The sequence below is a fragment of the Triturus cristatus genome, chromosome 4_2 (genome assembly GCF_964204655.1).
Source record: "Triturus cristatus chromosome 4_2, aTriCri1.1, whole genome shotgun sequence".
NCBI lineage: Eukaryota > Metazoa > Chordata > Amphibia > Caudata > Salamandridae > Triturus > Triturus cristatus.
In genome coordinates, this window is record NC_140586.1 from 944,336,893 (window position 1) to 944,355,332 (window position 18,440).

General features: G+C 44.8%; 1 protein-coding gene across 4 annotated transcripts in view; it reads left to right on the forward strand.

Annotated features, from left to right (window-relative positions):
• Nucleotides 1–18,440, forward strand: part of LOC146839023 (uncharacterized) — a 432,821-nt gene that overhangs the window by 389,444 nt on the left and 24,937 nt on the right. For 2 of the 4 annotated variants that reach the window (XM_085603054.1, XM_085603055.1), the window contains exon 3: nt 6,286–6,411. The gene's annotated coding sequence lies outside the window, so the exon portion shown is untranslated. Of the gene's footprint in view, nt 1–2,009; nt 2,151–6,285; nt 6,412–7,342; nt 7,372–18,440 lie in introns of those variants that run through there. The other 2 variants (XM_085603057.1, XM_085603056.1) reach the window with 2 other exon arrangements.

Below are 18,440 nucleotides of genomic sequence, written 5' to 3' on the forward strand. Positions count from 1 at the left end.
GCGGTGCGGTCCAGCAGGGCTGGTTGTCCGTTTCATCCTTCTCTGCAGCTAATATTATTGTTAGCGCCATTGAGTTGGACAAGAAAGCACTGCAATACCGTGCCTATAATTAATTTTTCAGCTCACCTAGAAACAATTATTCCTAATTTCCCTATCACCTAGAAACAATTATTCCTAATTTCCCTAATGTCAGTTAGTAAACTGTAGCTGATAAAGACATATGGCTTTGTTTACGTGTTTTATTTGCTGGAGTTCATAAAGAAGTGACGTAACATATCGCACATTAAACTGCTTAAAATAAGTTTCTCGTTGTGCAAATGGTTGTAACTTGGGAAATTGATATGTTTCCCTTCTCTTCATTCCTTCATTTTGCTTGTCACTCATACTCGATCAAATGTCACTCATAATCGCACTGAAATTATGAAAATGTCACACCTGGCAATCTGAAACCTTGGCAGCTATGGTTTCCCAGCTGTCATTTGAGGTTCCTCAGAAAGTTTGGTGACAGGAGAAATTACGACTCCTCTAAATTCCAAAAATGAGCATCTATTGATTTGAAACAGTGCTCGCCATTAACTCAAAGGAATTTTGCATTCAGTGTATCTGCTTTAGAAAGTGCAATGGATATATAAAAACACAACAAACACACACCTGCATGATACAGTACGACGTGGTTTTAAAATAGAGTGCAAAATCTTCTAAGTAAAAACAATTAGCTGTCCACGTCCAATCAGCGAAGAGCAAAAAACTATTGTGTCAATTTTTAGAACGGTGAAAAGTTCTATATAAAAGAAGCATTGAAAAAAGAAAAAGGGTTTCCGTCACAAAATCAGTATTGTTCACGACTGAGCGTCGATATCACAACACATGGGCACAGAAAAACAACACTAAATTTAGAAGGCAGGACGTGAGAGTTTGGTCTCCAATTAATCTGGCAACAACAAAACAGTTTCACCTTGTGTGAAAGCACCTCAAAGGATTTTGCTAGAGCGCTTGTGAAACAGCACTTGTCACATATTTCTATAGATTTGTCTTTACAATTGAACATTGTTACATAAAAAAAAGGTACATTGAAGTTACCTTTACAGGGGTGGGGGAGGCGGTCGCCCCAGGCAGCACTCTTTTTGGGGGCAGCCACCTAAATGAAGTTCACAAAACTGTGGTTTACGCCTTGCGCCTACGCTTGCCTTATAGGTTGTGCCATAGAAGTCCATGTTCATGCTTTATTTTGTCATATATTTTATTTTTACTTGTGAAGTTTGCCATTGTCGTATATAAAAGGAGGCAGAAGTTGATGCACAATTTGAGTTTCTGATACAAAAACGTGGTACCTCTGGCTATTTTATTGTTTGGTAATCAATTTTCACGGCCAGGCAGGTTGCGTTTTGCCACTTCAATTCTGCATGATGTCTGCTACATTCGCCGTCTCTCTTGATCTTAACGTGGAATAAAACCTAATCCAAGATTTGTTATTTTTAAGAAGAGGTCTTTCTTCAAATTATTAGCGTTCTTGCCCCAGCTATATCCCTTCTTCCAATGCAGACATACAGAAAATGTCACTATTATAACTTGTTTTCCGTTTCAGACATTTACTGTTGAGGATTTGGGAAGTTGATGCACAAACCTTTGTGATCTTTTTGACCCAGACTCATCACTTGCTCCGTATTTTTTTGGGGTGGAGTTTTATATAGTGGAAACTAGACCTGAAGGTATCAGAGTGCTTTGTTCCACTGCACGTAACTGGTGCTCATGTAGTCAGCTATGCTTAATACAAGTTTCCAGACGTTTCTTTGAGTTGAGGCTGCAGGAGACCTCTTTGCCTCCTTATATTTAGGAGCAAGAGGGATGTAATGTGCCTGGATTACATTACATGCCCAAAGAGAAAATTACATCACAGAATAAGACTTTTTATTGGAAAGAAGCGCTATGACTTATGAAGAATGTGGTATTCAACTGTACATAATGCTGTTTAGTCGTGTTACTCTGTCACTCACTGGACATTGTTACAGGTTTCCCACAAGAGAATGGTCCATGGTTAATCAGGGAAATGCATAGCACTTTATCCTGCTCCACTGAGAAATCTCACTACTAGGAACCTGAAAACATCAGTCAGAATTACAGCAAGTTTGACTCATACTTCCAAAACATTGGTAAGTATATTGCCTGTATTTTACAGCGCTTAGAAACGGCCACATGCAAAATGTAGCGCTATATTTAAGGTGTAAATTCTTTTTCTCTTTCCAGTCTGCCCTATTTTTCATTTTTGAATTCTTCTATTTTTGCACAAGGTCATGAACATTTTCCACACCACCTACATTTGCTGTTGGTGGGTTCTTCAGTAGCTTGCAATGCATAATAAAGGCAGAAAGATGGAATTACAATTTTTGCGACATTTGGGAGAGGGATGTGTGTGAGTAGGTAGGCAGTGGCGGAGGAAGTACGCCTCTGTAAAATGTAGACATGATGATAAAGTGGAAGATGATCTGCAGGTTTGGGGGGTGCTGTCTTTGTTAGAACAGATTCACAATTGCTTTATTAACCTTCCTGCTTTCTCAAATTTGCTTGAAAATGCACCATTTGCCCACTATTTTTTCAAAATTTTCTCGGATGGAGAACCTCCCCGAACCACCCTTAGGTGGTTTGAGCTCGCTTGCTTGCTTTACTGTGTCACTAAAGCAGGAATGTATAATGTGTGTGTCACCAACATGAAAAGTTTGGAAAGCTGTGCCCTAGTACATAATAGGGCAGGGGGATTAAAACTACCTCTAAGTCAGAAGTGCAGATAGAGGCAAGAGAAGTACAGAAAAAAGCAAGAGAGGTGCCAAAAGACGCAAGAGAGGTGCAGAAACAAGTAAGAGAAGTGCAGAAAGAGGCAAGTGAGGTGCTGGTGCTGAAAGAAGCCGAAAGAGGCAAGAAAGTTACAGAAAGGGTCAGGAGGGGTGCAGAAAGGAAGAGAAGTGTAGAAAGAGGCAAGAGAATTGCTGAAAGAAGCAACAGTGGTGCAGAAACAAGCAAGATCAGTGCAGAAAGAACCAAGAGAGGTACAAAAAGAGACGAGGGGTGCAGAAAAAGGTAGGAGAGGTGCACAGAGAGGCAAGAGAGGTACAGTAAGAGGCAGGAGGGGTGCAGAAAGAAAGAGAAGTGCAGAAAGGGGCAAGTGAGGTGCAGAGAGAAGCAACAGAGGTGCCAAGAGAGGTGCACAAACAGGCAAGTGAGGTGCACAAACAGGCAAGAAAGGTACAGAAAGAGGCAAGTTAAGTGTAGAACGAGGCAAGAGTAGTGCAGAAAGAGGCACTTGAGGTGCAGAAACACGCAAGAGGTGCAGAAACAACCAAGAGAAGTGCAGAAAGAGGCAAGAGAATTGCTGAAAGAAGTAACGAGGTGCAGAAAGAGGCAAGAGAAGTGCAGAAACAGGCAGGAAAGGTGCAGAAAGAGGGAAGAGGGATAAAGAAATTTGCAAAAGAGGTGCAGAAAGAAGCAAGAGCAGTGTAGAAAGAACCAACAGAGGTGCAGAAAGGCAAGAGGGGTACAGAAAGAGGCAAGAGAGGTGCACAAAGAGGCAAGAGGGGTGCTGAAAGAGGCAATAGAGGTTCAGAAAAAGGTAAGAGGGGTGCAGAAGGAAGCAAGAGAAGTGCAGAAAGAAGCAACAGGTGCTGAAAGAGGCGAGAGGGGTGCAGAAAGAGGCAAGAGATGTGCAGAAAGAAGCAACAGATGTGCAGAAAGAGGCAAGAGAGGTGCAGAAACAGGCAGGAAAGATGCAGAAAGAGGCAAGAGGGATACAGAAATTTGCAAAAGAGGTACAGAATGAAGCAAGAGTAGTGCAGAAAGAGGCAAGCAGGTGCAGAAAGGTAGGAGAGGTGCACAAAGAGGCAAGAGGGGTACAGAAAGAGGTAAGAAGGGTGCAGAAAGAGGCAACAGAGATGCAGAAAGTAGAAGAGATTTGCAGATAGAGGCAAGAGAAGTTCAGAAAACGAAAGAAATGTGCAGAAAGAAGCAACAGAAATGCAGAAAGAGGTAAGAAAGGCGCAGAAGGAAGCAAGAGTGGATTGCACACCATTAGTACCAATTTAACACCCATATTTAGCAATAGGTTCTAGGTTTGCAAAGAGCGCTGTAACACTTTTCGCTGCATTTTTGGTAACGTTTGAGCTAGAAACAAGGCTTTTTTTTTTGTTCAAATCTGTAGATTAGGGAGCAGATGATGGATTATGTGGCTAATGCGGAAAATGTATAATTGTGCGAAAGTCGGTGCAGCCAAACAGTCGCATAATTCCAGTTCCAGCACAAGCGCGCGCATTCCTCGCGTGCTTTAGCGCGTCATCGCGATCACTTTCGCTTTCACACTGATCGCGATGACTTTCGCTTTCACGGCCACGCTGCGTTAATTATACTGCCGCGCGGCTGTAAGAGAGTAGGATCTGCACTTATGTTGCCCCCACTTTTTTTCTGATGTATACACTGGTTTCTGGCTATAGTCTGGCTGGGTCCCTGCTAATCACGTCCCCAGTCTCTCTCTTCTCTCTAAACGACTTGGTGTGCATATTAGATGCACTAGTGATTGGATACTGTGGTACCTTATGAGCCCCTAGTATATGGTACCTTAGGTACCTAGGGCATAGGCACTTCACAGGCCTACCAGGGGCTGCAGCATGTATTATGCCACCCCTGGGAAGCAGACTCAATCTGACACCACAGGCCTGCTTCTGCAGCCTGGGTGAGGTAGTGTTAGCACTCCTCACTGAGGTATAGGTTTCTATATCTCACCATACACACATATATAAACCTATCAGCCACCCCTATGGCAGGCCCTATCAATCCTGAGGGCAGGGTGCTTGGTTTACTATGTGAGGGGGTGCCTCTACATGAGCAGGACCCCTCTGCAGCTGGTTTTGCAGCGAAAATCAGAGGCCTACCCTGTCCTGAGTGACCGCGGGCTCCTGTTAAGCATTTCCTCAAGAGGCGTCTTCGTGATCACTTGCCCGTTGGCTTGTGGGTCCCCCGAAGACTTTCTTATCGACTAAAAGGGCTCCCCTGGTTGCTCCAGGCCTGCTCTCACTCACCCTCGCTGGGTGAGTCCATCAGACCTTGCTGGTCTGCAACGCTGACCTTCTTCGATTTCCACAAGACTTGCTTTTGCCAAGGCTTGTTGGCTCCAATCCAGTTGCCGACACCTCAGTCAGGTGCAGACGTCGTGGGACACTCCAAATCCAGCTGCTGGTCATCGTCGATCTCTCCTGGACCTCGTGAGTGAAGAGTCAAAACACCACCGACGACCTGAAATCACCCGACATCCGTGGTCAGCCATCTTCCTGGCCACCGGTCACTGGCAAGTGACTTTGAACACTGTCCCTTCAATTTTCAGGTCATCTCGATCTTGAATCCACCCTTGGGTTCCACCGGACACTTCTTCAGTCGACGCAAGCAGCAAGTCTTCTTTGGTCTCCATAGAAAACAGCGACGCGACCCGACACCAAAAGACACCTATGCACCTGGCTTCCCTGGGTGAGGTAACTCGTGCACTCAGGTGCCCTAGTGCGTGTTGGCCCTCGAATTACTTACCTTGTAAGTGGCTTGCTTGTAGACTTCCTCGAAGTACCCTAAAACTTTAAAAATCAAACCGCGACTTGCTCCATTGTAATCAATAGGGAACCCGCGGCTGTGTTCACACACTGCACGCGTCTCCCGTGGGCCTGTTACTTACCTGCTATCGCTGCAGTAGTGAAGCCCCAGTGATTCCCCAGGCCCTAGGCCTTGTCATTTTGCAAGTCAACCTTCTTAACCCAGTTTTTAGTATATGGTCTGGTACGCCCCTAGGGCTCCAGCCATATTTGTGCTTAACTTATTGTGAAACATTGATATTTGAATGTGTTCCTGGCTTCTAATCTCATAAAGAGATTAGTAGAGTGTGTCTAGAAATAAATACATATATATTTGATATATATACCTGTGTGGTGTCCTTTCATTTGGTAATTCAAGAGATCATAAGGTAAAACAAGCTGCTTTACATTCCTCAGAGACTTAGCCTGAAGGCTGCTCTCCACAGCTACCACTAGGATAGCTTTTTTTAAAAGGTTGTCTTAAACCTATCTACCATAAGAGTCGAATTGGACTGGTGCAAGGTGGCCACTATAACTAGTGACCAGCATATGCCAGGCCAACTTCTCACAGCGGGCAATGCTTGTTTGGGCATGTCACCCACTGCATTATGTTTCTTGTTACGAGAAGTGTCTTAAACCATGAAGGAACATGTCAGCAAACCTTACCCACTCCCTCCTTTCTCCACAGGCTTGTCTGTCCATGGAGCAGAGTGAATGAACGGTGGAGTGATTCATGCTTGGGACTCAATCGCCTCCTGTGTGGCTCTTGTTTTTGGGACGCAGCAACTCCAAAGGAAACGATCACCGGTCAAACGTATGTACACACATCATAAAACATAACACTTTCTGTTTTTGAACATGTGTGCCTCCAACACTTGCATGCGACCTGCCTATCCTTCAGTGTTCAAGAATCCACTACTGGGAATAATCCAACTGCACAGTCTGGGCAATGCCTTTTCACTGTTCCAAAAACAACAGTTGATGGACAGAATGCAGAACAATGTCATATACATACATGTTTTCATTTGTTCTGCATTCCGTCCATGCATTCCGTCCATCAATTGTGTCTTTTGTTCACTAATCCGGCTTATTTAGTTTGTGTTGGTACTTTGTTGTTTAAAAATATTAAACTTTTGCAGCGGATCACCCAGTGCTTTAAGTGGTATTACAAAGGTGGGGAGGGCAGTCTCTAAACGTGGGCTGGCAAAAGAAACGTAACTAGTAATCCTTTCCAAGAGGCTTGGTCTATGTGATCTTAAAACGCGTGAAATAGTCTGTGCGTGGCACTGTTTGGGCGCCTCTTTGAGTTTTGTGGTTTTGCATGAAGACATGACACAACAATAACCCCACCTAAAACCAGGCAGACCTATTGGCTTTGCCAGTTTTTTCAGTTAGCAGCATCAGCTCAGTGATTGTCGGAGTAATTACAATTTGAAAATGTTTCAAGTAAGAACATGTCACGGAATTTAACATTACTCGGGTATGTGGCGAGAGGCAGTTATGATTGTCTACCCTGCTCTTCCCTTCACACTACTTACCTTTGCTGTGTCTCACTGTTATACACTTGTGCTATTTATTCCCCCTATGTTTTTATGAAATTATGCATCCCATACCATCTCCCTCTTCTTTATCGTTGTCTGTTCTTTCTGTACTGCATGTGCTTCCTTGCATGTCCTGACCTTTGCCATACCCCCTCACACTCTGATCTCACCTCTAACCACTTTTTCTTTTCTTTGGCTTTTCAGCAGCTGAGTATACCCTTTCACGTAAAATGGTAATTACAATGGGCACATGTGATTGTTGTCTGTAACACATTTATGACCTGTTTGAAAGATTTGCACTACCATTACCCTCTGATATGTATATCCTGGAAAAAGTAGAAACTCTTTGGGACCACGTGAAGAAGTAGCCCTTGAATGTAAATGGGTATTCCCATCACTGGTGTGAATTACCATAAGGGTTTTTACAGTAATTGTAGAGAAATCACAAGTGTTTAAGCCAGTACATTTAAGGGCACAAATATAGGGATCCAGTTTCAAAGTCCGTTTTTAATTGCTAAACGCCCTGAACACTGGCAGCCATGAAAACCCTTGTTCTTCGTGTGCAAGTACTTTACAAATTCGACCGTTTGTATTAGCTATTCTGCCTTCTTCTATCTTAAGTTTGACTAAAGCTAAATTAACTTTGAGCAGTGGATGGGTCCAAGCGATAAATGCCCTTTAAATAGTGATGTATCTTATAAAAAGGTTGCTAGAGCCTTCACTTTCTGTTTCTTTGGGCTCATGTTCACAGGGGTTAAGGGCTTGTAGATTGCACAGACTGCAGAAGTTTCATAGCAGTTTGACATATTCTTGGGTGGGGGGCACAGGAACCTTTTCAGTAGTGTGCAGGTCATATTATTTAGTTGGTCGTTTTTAAAATGTTTATCCTGCTTGTTTTATAAGCCAGCATGCCCCAGGTTTTTGAAGGACCATTCTGATCTAACTCATTTACCTGCCTCTGGATAAAAGTTATGCAAAGTCAGACATCCTTCACTGCTTTACACACAAGGCTTGATTTTGTGTTTGTTGTTGTCTAGATGCATGTTCGGACTCCACCCATCTTCAGATTTATTCAAGCATTTTCACACATCACCTTTTTAGGTCAAACGCTTTCAGCAACAACATGCTTTTGCAAAATGCCCACTAATGTGCATTGCAGGACCTTAGCTCACAAAGGTTTATGCTAAAGCAATATGTTAATACAGACACAACACAACGCACACAGTCGCTGGACATGTGAGAGGGGGTTAGTAAAAATATTAAAAACTACACAAGGAAAACACAGGACTTTGCTACAGTCAAACTTTGTGTATTTTGCTCTTAGCACCGTCTCAGTCCCTCAGCCTTGAATGTTGATATTTTGAAAACACCAGACATTTTATTAAAACATAAGGTCCTCTGTATCATTTTATTCCACACTAACAATATCTTCAATCGTTTGGTACATCAAACGCTTTCTTTTCTACTTCGGCATATCTGTCCGCTTGGCTGCCATATTTTAAAACATTGCCAAAGCAATAACTCTGCCTAAACACTTATATGGTCCCAAAGGCGAGACCTATTGGCTATGCCAATGCTTGTTTGTCTCACTGAGTTCATAGTTGAACTTCTATGGAAATGAGGAAGACTGCGATTTAGATACATACATTGCTATGTTAGCATAAGCGCATTAGATGTTAGAAAAGCCATCTTGCCCCTTTTGCTGCTTTTGCACACGACACTACAGATAAATGTTATTATTTGAAAACTGCTTGCTTGCCTTTTCTTCACATGAGAACTGTCTGTTGTTCACATCCCTAGACGTGCACGACGACCTTGGTCTGAACATTGTGTGCAGAAACAGTCTGAGCCGCCAGACAATGCCTATTTTTGAGTTCAGGTTGATCGGCCCACTCTCTAGCCATAACACGCACACAGCTGCAGATACCTCAATGTAGAGAGCCTTTAATATTACTGTTTTGCATGCGTTAGAAACACATTCTGGAGAATAACCTTTCCAGGCGCAGAGCAAAGCTGATCCTGTGATGTGATTCGCCTAAGCTGATCTTTACGGTATGGGGTTCCCCATTCAAACCTAGAGACCTTCTATTAGTCTAATCACACTAGCTTACTAGTGAAGGGAAGGTGGCTGTATTCCACTGTTATTTATACAATGATTTCTCCCTTCATTTTCTATGGTATTGTAACAATGCTGATGGTTTTAATTTTAATCATTTGTCTGCTTATGTAAGCCAAAGTACTGCATCTTAGGACACGTAATTTATAAAATAAACATTTTAAACTTTACAGTGTCTCTGATTACTCTAGTTATGGACTGATATGAGAATAATAACGAACAGGTATTTATGATTCCCACCATTCCTGAGAGTACTCTAAGTCGCTTGTTCTGGGTTGTCTATACATTGGGAGCTCCGAGAAAATACGGATAACGAATGGGACACTGATGCTAGTCGGATTGGGGTTCTGGGTACTGAGGTGAGTTTTTGGTACACCACAATTCACTGAGGTCCTGGTTTCCTGCGCATAGTTCTGTGCATGAGCAGAATCCCTGCAACAACCTGAGGGTACCACTCCACAACAAAGACTACCATAGCACATAATTACTCTCCATAACACATAATCCCACTCTACATAATTCCTACACACTGAATACAACATACTTTCTATCCACATAATTTCACTGCACAACTTATCCACTTAATTCCACTACGCACAACGTACATCCACTCCTCTCCCAAAAACATTAGTAGAAAACTTTAACATTTTTACAATAGCTCTAACTCTCGCAATTGCAAAACTTATTACATTGCAAACACTTCTTTAACTAGTAGATGCGTTTGTAGAGTAGTGGAGAAAGGGTGCTGGGCCTCCGACCAGCGCTCAGGAGTTCCGCTGCATAGGACTTACAGGAGGTACCAGGAGGGGTTCTTGGCCCCCAAAGTCCCTCAGGAGTAAAGTGGACTATATCCCCCATCCCGTAGTCTGCTAGGAGACGCGTTTGCAGAGTGGTGGAGAAACGGGGGCGTGGACTCCAAAGACGTTTTAGCAATCCAACTATGTGGGACTTACTGGAGGTAACCGGAGGTGCAGTTGGCCCCCCAAGTACAAGTAGAATCTTATCTTAGCCTCTTGTCATCATACATTTCAGAATAAACAGACTCAAGGAAGAAATTTTGCAAAAACAGACTCACTCCGTAACCAAGAATGTGCCTATCTGCCTCTGACACTTCTGGAAAGTTAGGGAAGGATTACCAGAACAAGCTGCTTTTACCCAGAGCAGTGAATGAAAGTCTGCGCATAAAAAGCAAGTTACATATTGCACTTTGCCATGATTAGAATGTGAAGCATGATAATACAAAACTATATGCAATTCGAGGTTACAATATGAATACTTGACACCCTTCATTTAATTCATTCTGGCCTGAGCGGTCCTGACAGTCTGGGGGAAGGAGGGCGTCCAAGTTTTTTGCAGGGAGGGAGTGGGGGAGGGCTCAAGTTTTGCTACACCACTAGAATGCACATAAACTTAATACACAAAGTTGTGAGCCAGCTCTTGTTACTGTGCCTCTCAGAGAGCCCTCGAACTTGGAAATTAATTATCTGCTAACTGCAGGAGCATGAGTTATCCATAGAGCACTGTCAGGGAAAGCCATAAGCAATAGCTAACTCCCATTGAAGAGTGAGAGGACTAAAAGTACCAATACCGTCTCACCTCACACAGGCGGCTTCCTCACCCTCTCTGTAAACGGATGTCAAACTTTTTCACCATTTAATGGACACACAGAGCCCCGGTCCCAAAACCGAGACCGAGAGCGCCCCCCCTCCCCCCAAGCAATAATGCCAAGATCCTTAATTACAGGGACGTGCTATTGCAAACGGCAAGAACTCATGGAGACCATAAATACGAGAATGCAACGATCCGCTTTTTTCCCAATTTAAACTCCAAGTTCAAAAGTTGCGTCGCAGCTTTGAGGCAGTGAAGAAAGAGCTGCTAGCCAAGGATATAAAATACATGATGTTCTACCCGGCATAGCTGCAGATAATGGCAGAGGGTAAGTCTTGGCACTTCTGCAAGCCACAAGAGGCCTGGGAGTGGCTGGAAGGATGGCGAGTAGTGAAACAGAAGACTGCAAAAGTCAAGGACCAGCGGAGGCCCCCGGGCTCGTGGGAAGCCGAAAGAGAGGCGAGAACTGGCCTGGTGGAAAATGGCGTTGAGTGACTACGCGGGAAACAAGACTGGCTATAGGATGCGTCGCCTGCGCAAAGGTTCCGAACAGGGAGCAGCGAGGAATGGACTTCACTCCAGTAGCCTTGCGGTTACTGGATTGGTCGGGGGGGCCCTAGGGTGGGGGGGAGCAACGAAATATAGATGACGATGGGAAGAGATATTTTAACCAAGACACTGTGCAATGAAACAAAACTTCATAAGTTACAGTGGGCTGGAAACGCAGGTGAGAATGTGGCAGATGAGAGACTCCAGCCTACCCTAGCATTAAGCAAGTTCTGTGGGGCGACAGGCTCTGCAGGTTGGGGAGGAGGGTAGTTTTAGACCAGTCAAGCAGGGAAGCAGGGTGGGGGGGTGCAAGTTAGAGGGATAGAACCCCATCAAGTGGGTGTGATTGTTACAGTAGTTATTACTTTTATGCTCGTAGCGAAGAAAAACAGTAATACAGGAGGGCACATCGATGAGAACCGTCAGAGACATGAAACGATTCCATGGAGGTGGACACAGGGCGCTGAAGAGATGCACTTAATTAGCTGGGGGCGCGAGGGGTTGAGAGTTCTCACCCACCATAACATGACCAACTCTCCATGATGGCACTTAGAATTTTGACGTGGAATGTCAATGGTTTGGGTAGTAAGGTGAAGTGAACGCTGGTGCTGCACTACCTTCATAGGCATGGCCCAGGCGTTGTGCCGCTCCAGGAGACCCACCTAGCAATCACTGAAAAGCAATGGATAGATATGGGTACAAGTTGCACATGCACGCGGGGTATACCTCCGGCTCAAGGGGAGCAGGGATTCTAATTAAGGCATCCGTCTCACTGATAGTGAATATTTGTTGGCTCGACAAGCTAGGACAGTATGCAGCAATCACTGGCACTTGGGAAGGGAAAACTCTGAACCTTTGCTCGGTATGCATTCCTCCGAGGCTGCATAGTGATACCCTTACACTACTGGGAAACACCATACTTGAGTTGCCCATAGGCATGCCCATTCTTGGGGGTGATATGAATGCAGTCATGGACCCGCAATGGGGGTCCATGACAATGGGGACAATGGGAGGCAATGGGGACACTCTGAAGCAAACCACTATAGGGATTTATAGCAGCAATGGGAATGATTGACCTGTGGCGGGTTCATAATCTATCGAGTCGACAGTACACACATACCTCCGTGGCACATAAAAGCCACTCCAGACTAGACTACATCTTCACATTCAAATCACACGTGGGACAATTTTGGAAGACCACACACCGCGCGTGCTATATCTGACCACTCCCCAGTCACAGTGCAGTTAAAGGGACCAACGAGAAACACTACACTGCCATGGCACTTCAGAAACAAGCAGTTCATGCAAAAGGTACAGATACATACTACACAATACTTTCGAGATGATGAGGGCTCGGTGGAATCAGCCTCCACTTTGTGGGAGGCTTACAAGACAGTGATCAGAAGATACGCTCAGGCACAAATAGGCAGTCATAGAAAAGAACAAAATAGAGAAGCTGAAAAACTTGAGAACTGTACAAGAGTGTAGCAAGTAAAGTTGCTCCCCATCTTTTAAATATGTACCTTAAGTCAAGAGAAAAAGGGGAACTCCCCCTGGACCAACGCACAGCCACCATAGTGGTGATCCCCAAAAAGGTAATTCGGCGGTCGAGTGTAGGTCGTATAGGCAGATATCCTTGCTAAACACAGAGGCAAAGGTGCTGGTGAAGAAACTAGCAACCAGACTATGGGTGGTCAATTCCACAGTGGTCCATCCAGATCAGTCAGGGTTTATGCCTCATAGGGGCACACGGCCCAACCTTCGAAAGCTATACTGGACCAAAAAGACACAAGATGAGGAGGTGGTGCTCCTTTCATTGGATGCCCAAATGGCATTCAATAGTATTGAATGGCAATTCTTATTTGCCACCCTGGAAAGGCTAGGCTTTGGACCCAACTTCTGTGAAACTCCTTTAACAAGACCCCCCGGCAAGGGTGAGAGTTAACGGAGAGGTGTCTCGCTCCTTCCCGCTTAGAAAGGGTACGCGTCAGGGATTTCTGCCCTCACCGATGATCTTTGCTCTGGCATTGGAGCCCTTAGCCACATGGGTCCGTAACGACCCAATAATACAAGGAGTTCCAGGAGGGGGAGACTGGGAGGACAGAATATCCTTATACGCTGATGACATACTCCTCTACCTGATCCACCCACATAGGTCAGTGCATAGGGTGCTCCATATATTCCAATTATTCAGTAGTTATTCGGGATACACAATAAATTGGACTAAGTCCCTCATCTTCAAATTGGCGGGTACGGTCCTTCGGCGATTGGTAGACACCACCCCACTAATATTTAAAACAAGGTTCACATGTTTGGGTATTCAGATATCCACAGAGGAAGATTTCCTATCAGACAATTTATATCCCCAAATAACAGCGGCTGGGCAACGACATGGAACACTGGAGGAAACTAACAGTGTCCCTGATGGGTAGGGCGGTCATTTTCAAAATGATGTCACTGTCCAGGTTACTATGTTTTACAGAATACCCCATACAAGATACCCAAGAAGTTGTTGCAAGATATAAATAGTGAGCTGCAAAAACTCATCTGGAGGCAGTTCTAGAAGAGCTCTCTGTAAGCTCCAAAGGAGAGTATATTAAGGAGGCAAATACTACTGGGCCTCACAGTTGATGGTGGTGAAAGACTGGGCATTTACTGATCATGGAGACCCGGCCTTCAGGGCAGACCACTGGGCTGTTGGGGAAAGGGGATATCTAGTGGCGCTGTACTGCAGAAGTAGGGAAAAACAGCTTCCCCCACGTACACAGACGGTGGTTCGAGTTTGGAGGGAAGCGTCAAAACACACTGGTTGGGAAAGGAAATTGACAGGAAGATCTCCACTGTGGGATAGCAATCAGTTGACAGAGGTGAAGGCCCTGAGAGGGACCTTTAAAAAATGTGGGATTGCTGGGAATCGAAAGGTTGTAAGACATATGGAGAGGACAGAAACCGCTTACTTTCGAAGAGCTAAAAAGTGAATATGAAATGGTGGACACTAAAAGATATAAACATATGCAACTAAGTCACGCCCTACGCCAATATCTTAGAGAGGGAGAGACCCTACCTGATTACAGATACACTATTGATGGACCCAATGGTGGTAAAGACTACCTCATTGACATACAAGAAAATAATGTACAACTCTCCTAACCCGGTAGACCCCTTGAGGGCGGCCTGGGAAGGAAAAGCAGGCCTATTAGAGATGACGACTGGGAAGAGGCAGTACAGAGCCCACGGGAGGTTGCCATAAGGGCCAGATTCAGTTTGATTCAACTACGTATACTCCACAGGTCATATGCCTCTAGAGCACTACTGCATCGACTGGGGCAGGGTTTGTCCAAATATTGTGCTAGGGAATGTGGTGAATTTGGCTCCTTCTTTTATATCATTTGGGAATGTAAATACATCAATGACTTTTGGAAGGCGGTGACGAGAGTTATGTCTGAGGTCACTGGGATTGAAATTCCAACCGAGCCAAGATGGCTGCTATTGTGTGTTGCTGGGGAGGAAAAATGGCCCAAATATGCGGCTATATGGTTGAAAGTAGCTGTGATGGTGGCAAAACGGAATATCGGCAGGAAGTGGGGAGTGAGACAAACACTGGATTTATTGGAAAGAGAAAATGACTTGGACTGGTGCCGAGAAGGTGATATGTAATGCCAGAGGGTGTCCACATAAATGTGGAAAAATCTGGAGTTTCTGGAAGACATATAGGTGTTACTGAAAGGGGTGTGGGAAGGCGGGGTAGGATAGTGGATTATGAGTAGCCTTGGATCCCGGCAGCTCTGGGATCTCCAGGATGCATGAGAAGGAAATCTACCTGAGAAGTAAGAGATTTCAGTTTTGGAACATGTATAATCGTTGTCCTATGTGTGTAAGACTTGTTCAGAGCTTTTGTTTAATAAAAAGAGTTTTTAAAAACAAATGGTAGCTGGGTCGCATTTATTTACTATAAGTCCTGGGGATCCCTCCCCCGGAGCAGTGTTCATAAAGGGAAGGGGTATGTGCGGCAGACCCTCCGAACCATCAGAGGCCCCAGGAAGCCCACCCGAGCAGACGAAATTGTTGAAAATGGGGATTGGAGCTGTTTAGCCACCCCCCAACCTCCAAACCTCAAAAGGCACCTGCTTTTGTCCTATCAGACATCTGTGTCCGGATTTATTGGGGGTACAGTGTCTGCCTCAAACAGTATCTTAGGGTTAGATGTGGAAGGACACTAGCACTGCCATAGTACATGCCCCATGGACACCCTTATCTATCAAAGGCCAGGTTTAGAGTGGTTGAAGAAGTTTGTCATCTTAAAAATGCTTAAAGTGCCGGGGAACTTTTACTCCATTGGTTTGGGCATGCGTAGGAGTCATTCCCATGTAATAGCCTGTGCCGGCATAAATGTGGCATGTGCAGGCACCCACTTGAGAGCACTCCTAGACCTGAGGAAGAGCAGAAGACGACAGGACCTCCTCTCACTGGTCTGAAAAAAGCCCTGAAGGACTGGATCTGCTTCCTCTTGTACTCTGGACCAAGAAGTAGACTCGTAGGGTCATAAGGCTGACCTCCTGTTCAACCTACAAGGATACAGAACACTAAAAAGGCCTTTGCTGCAACTGTCCAGCTGACCAGTGGCATGGCCTTGACTGGTCCCGGCTGTTGGTCCTTGACCGACACCATATGAGGCTCTAAGTGCTTCCCCTGAGGTTCTGGGTGGCTATAGAAGTGCATTCCTATTATGGAAGAAGACTTAAAGGACTAAAGTCAAAGGTAAAATCTTTGACCAGCACGAACCTGGTTGGTATATCCGACCTGACTTCCATAGCGTCCACTAACAATTTACGCCTCGGTCTTCCGCAACAATGGAGTATCATTGGCACCTTGTGATTCTTGGCACTATCGCTACTTAAAGCGTTACAGTTCATATCTCAGATTTCGCTTATTGGGTTTTGTCATTTTAGTGTAATTTTGTTCATTACATTTTACTTTATTTTTCTATTTTGGTTTGGGTTTTTTATTGTTTTGCATTTTGACTTTGTGTTTTGGTTCCTGCATAAATATTTGACATATTACCCTAAGTTAAGCCTGCCTGTTCCGTGCCTTAGGTACCAGGGGGTTGACTCCAGGTTACTTTTAATTGCGTTGAAAATTTACTCTGACAGGGGTTGTGATTTTTTTCTCTTTCACCACAAAAAATAATTCAATTTCTTACAGAAACTAGTGGAGAGTTTTTAGAAATTATCTGCAAATAGGCAGTTGATAACCTACCAGGGTTGAAGCACCCTGTGGACAAAGTGGAATATGGGACGAGTATCGTGTGGCAACAGAACCTCTAAAAAATTCAGTTTGGAGATGAACCACGCATCACGCTTGAATGTCTCAACTTTTTAAAACAAGGTAGTCAGGAAAGTGTGGTGGAATATATTGCAGCTCTTTGCATTTTGACAGCTCCAAGCAAATTTGAGAACAGAGTGGATGTGTATAGCAGAGACGAGCCTGTGTTTAACTGTTTCTCTAAGAATTTGCAGGAGAGATTACTGAGCTGCAGGAACCCAACTCTCCCCGAGAGGTGAATTTTCCTAAAAGCATAGAGCGCTCCACGCTTTCATCCAAGGCACTGACCTCTGAGGAGGGCGCATCACCAGTGAGTCACATTCAAAGCTCCAGAAGAGACTCCAGCGGATCCAGAACGCCTCAGCCAGACTCATCCTCGACATCCCACGAACCAGCCACATCTCCGGACATCTGAGAGACCTTCACTGGCTCCCCGTCAACAAAAGAATCACCTTCCGCCTCCTCACCCACGCACACAAGGCCCTACACGACCAAGGCCCGAGCTACCTCAACAGCCGAGTCAACTTCTACGCTCCCAAACGCCACCTCCGATCAGCCAACCACGCCCTCGCCGCCGTCCCCCACATCCGAAGAGCGACTACAGGAGGAAGGTCCTTCTCCTACCTGGCCGCCAAGACCTGGAACTCCCTCCCGACCGACCTGCGCCTGACCCAAGACCACCTCTCCTTCAGGAAGAAGCTGAAGACCTGGCTGTTCGAGCAGTAGCGGCACCCCCCCCCCCCCCCCCCCCCCCCAGCGCCTTGAGACCCTACGGGTATGTAGCGCGCTCTACAAGTATCACTGATTGATTGATTGATTGATTGGGACTGCTCTGGGTCGTTATGTGAATTCCAGAGACAGAACAAATGGGAATTGGGCTCAGAAAGCTCATCATGGCAGTTGCTACAGGTGTGGGTTCAAGGCACACTTGAGAAGTAATGGGAAATGCCCGGACCAAGGAAAATGTTGCAGTGTTGAGGCATTTACAAGCAGCGTGAGTGTATGCACTACTGTAAAAGTTGGCACAATTGATGTTAATGAGGAAGAATGTCCCCAGAGGGAATAACTTAGTTTAGCAATTGATTCCATAGTTCCACCTTCATGTGACAGGTAATGTGCCCCTTGTGTATGGTTCATGCTTGTACGGTGTTGTTAAATGGAATGGTGGATTCAGGACTACCCGTCAAGATTTTGTGTGATGTAGCCTTTGGGAAAAGTAGAGATGTGAGAAACAGCTTACCAGCTCCAATATAAATCCCATGCCTGTATCTAATGTAGATTTTGATGCCAATGACATTAAGAAAACTTTACTATATTCTCCTGATGTTTACCGAGTGGGAGCAGTGAATGGTTTGAGCATTGTATCAAACTTAAAGCTCAGGCAGTACCTCTCATTCATAGAGTGCGCTCTGTTTTTCTGAGGGTACGGAATGAGCTTACTGCCCTCTTACATGATTTATGATGTCACCAATTCTTCTGAATGGTTTCACCAGTTTTTATTTTCCTGAAAAGACATGGGGGCATTCATCTTTTAAAGTTCACATACCACAGCCCTTTGCTTTGAAACCTTAATGCTAATGGTGTCAGAAAGGCCCCTGTAATGTTGCTAAGGCTGTTTTTAAACTTTCAACTTTGACATCAAATTAGTACACAGAGACATGCACTACAGGGCTGGTTGCTTATCTAGAAACACATTTTTGGGTAGTT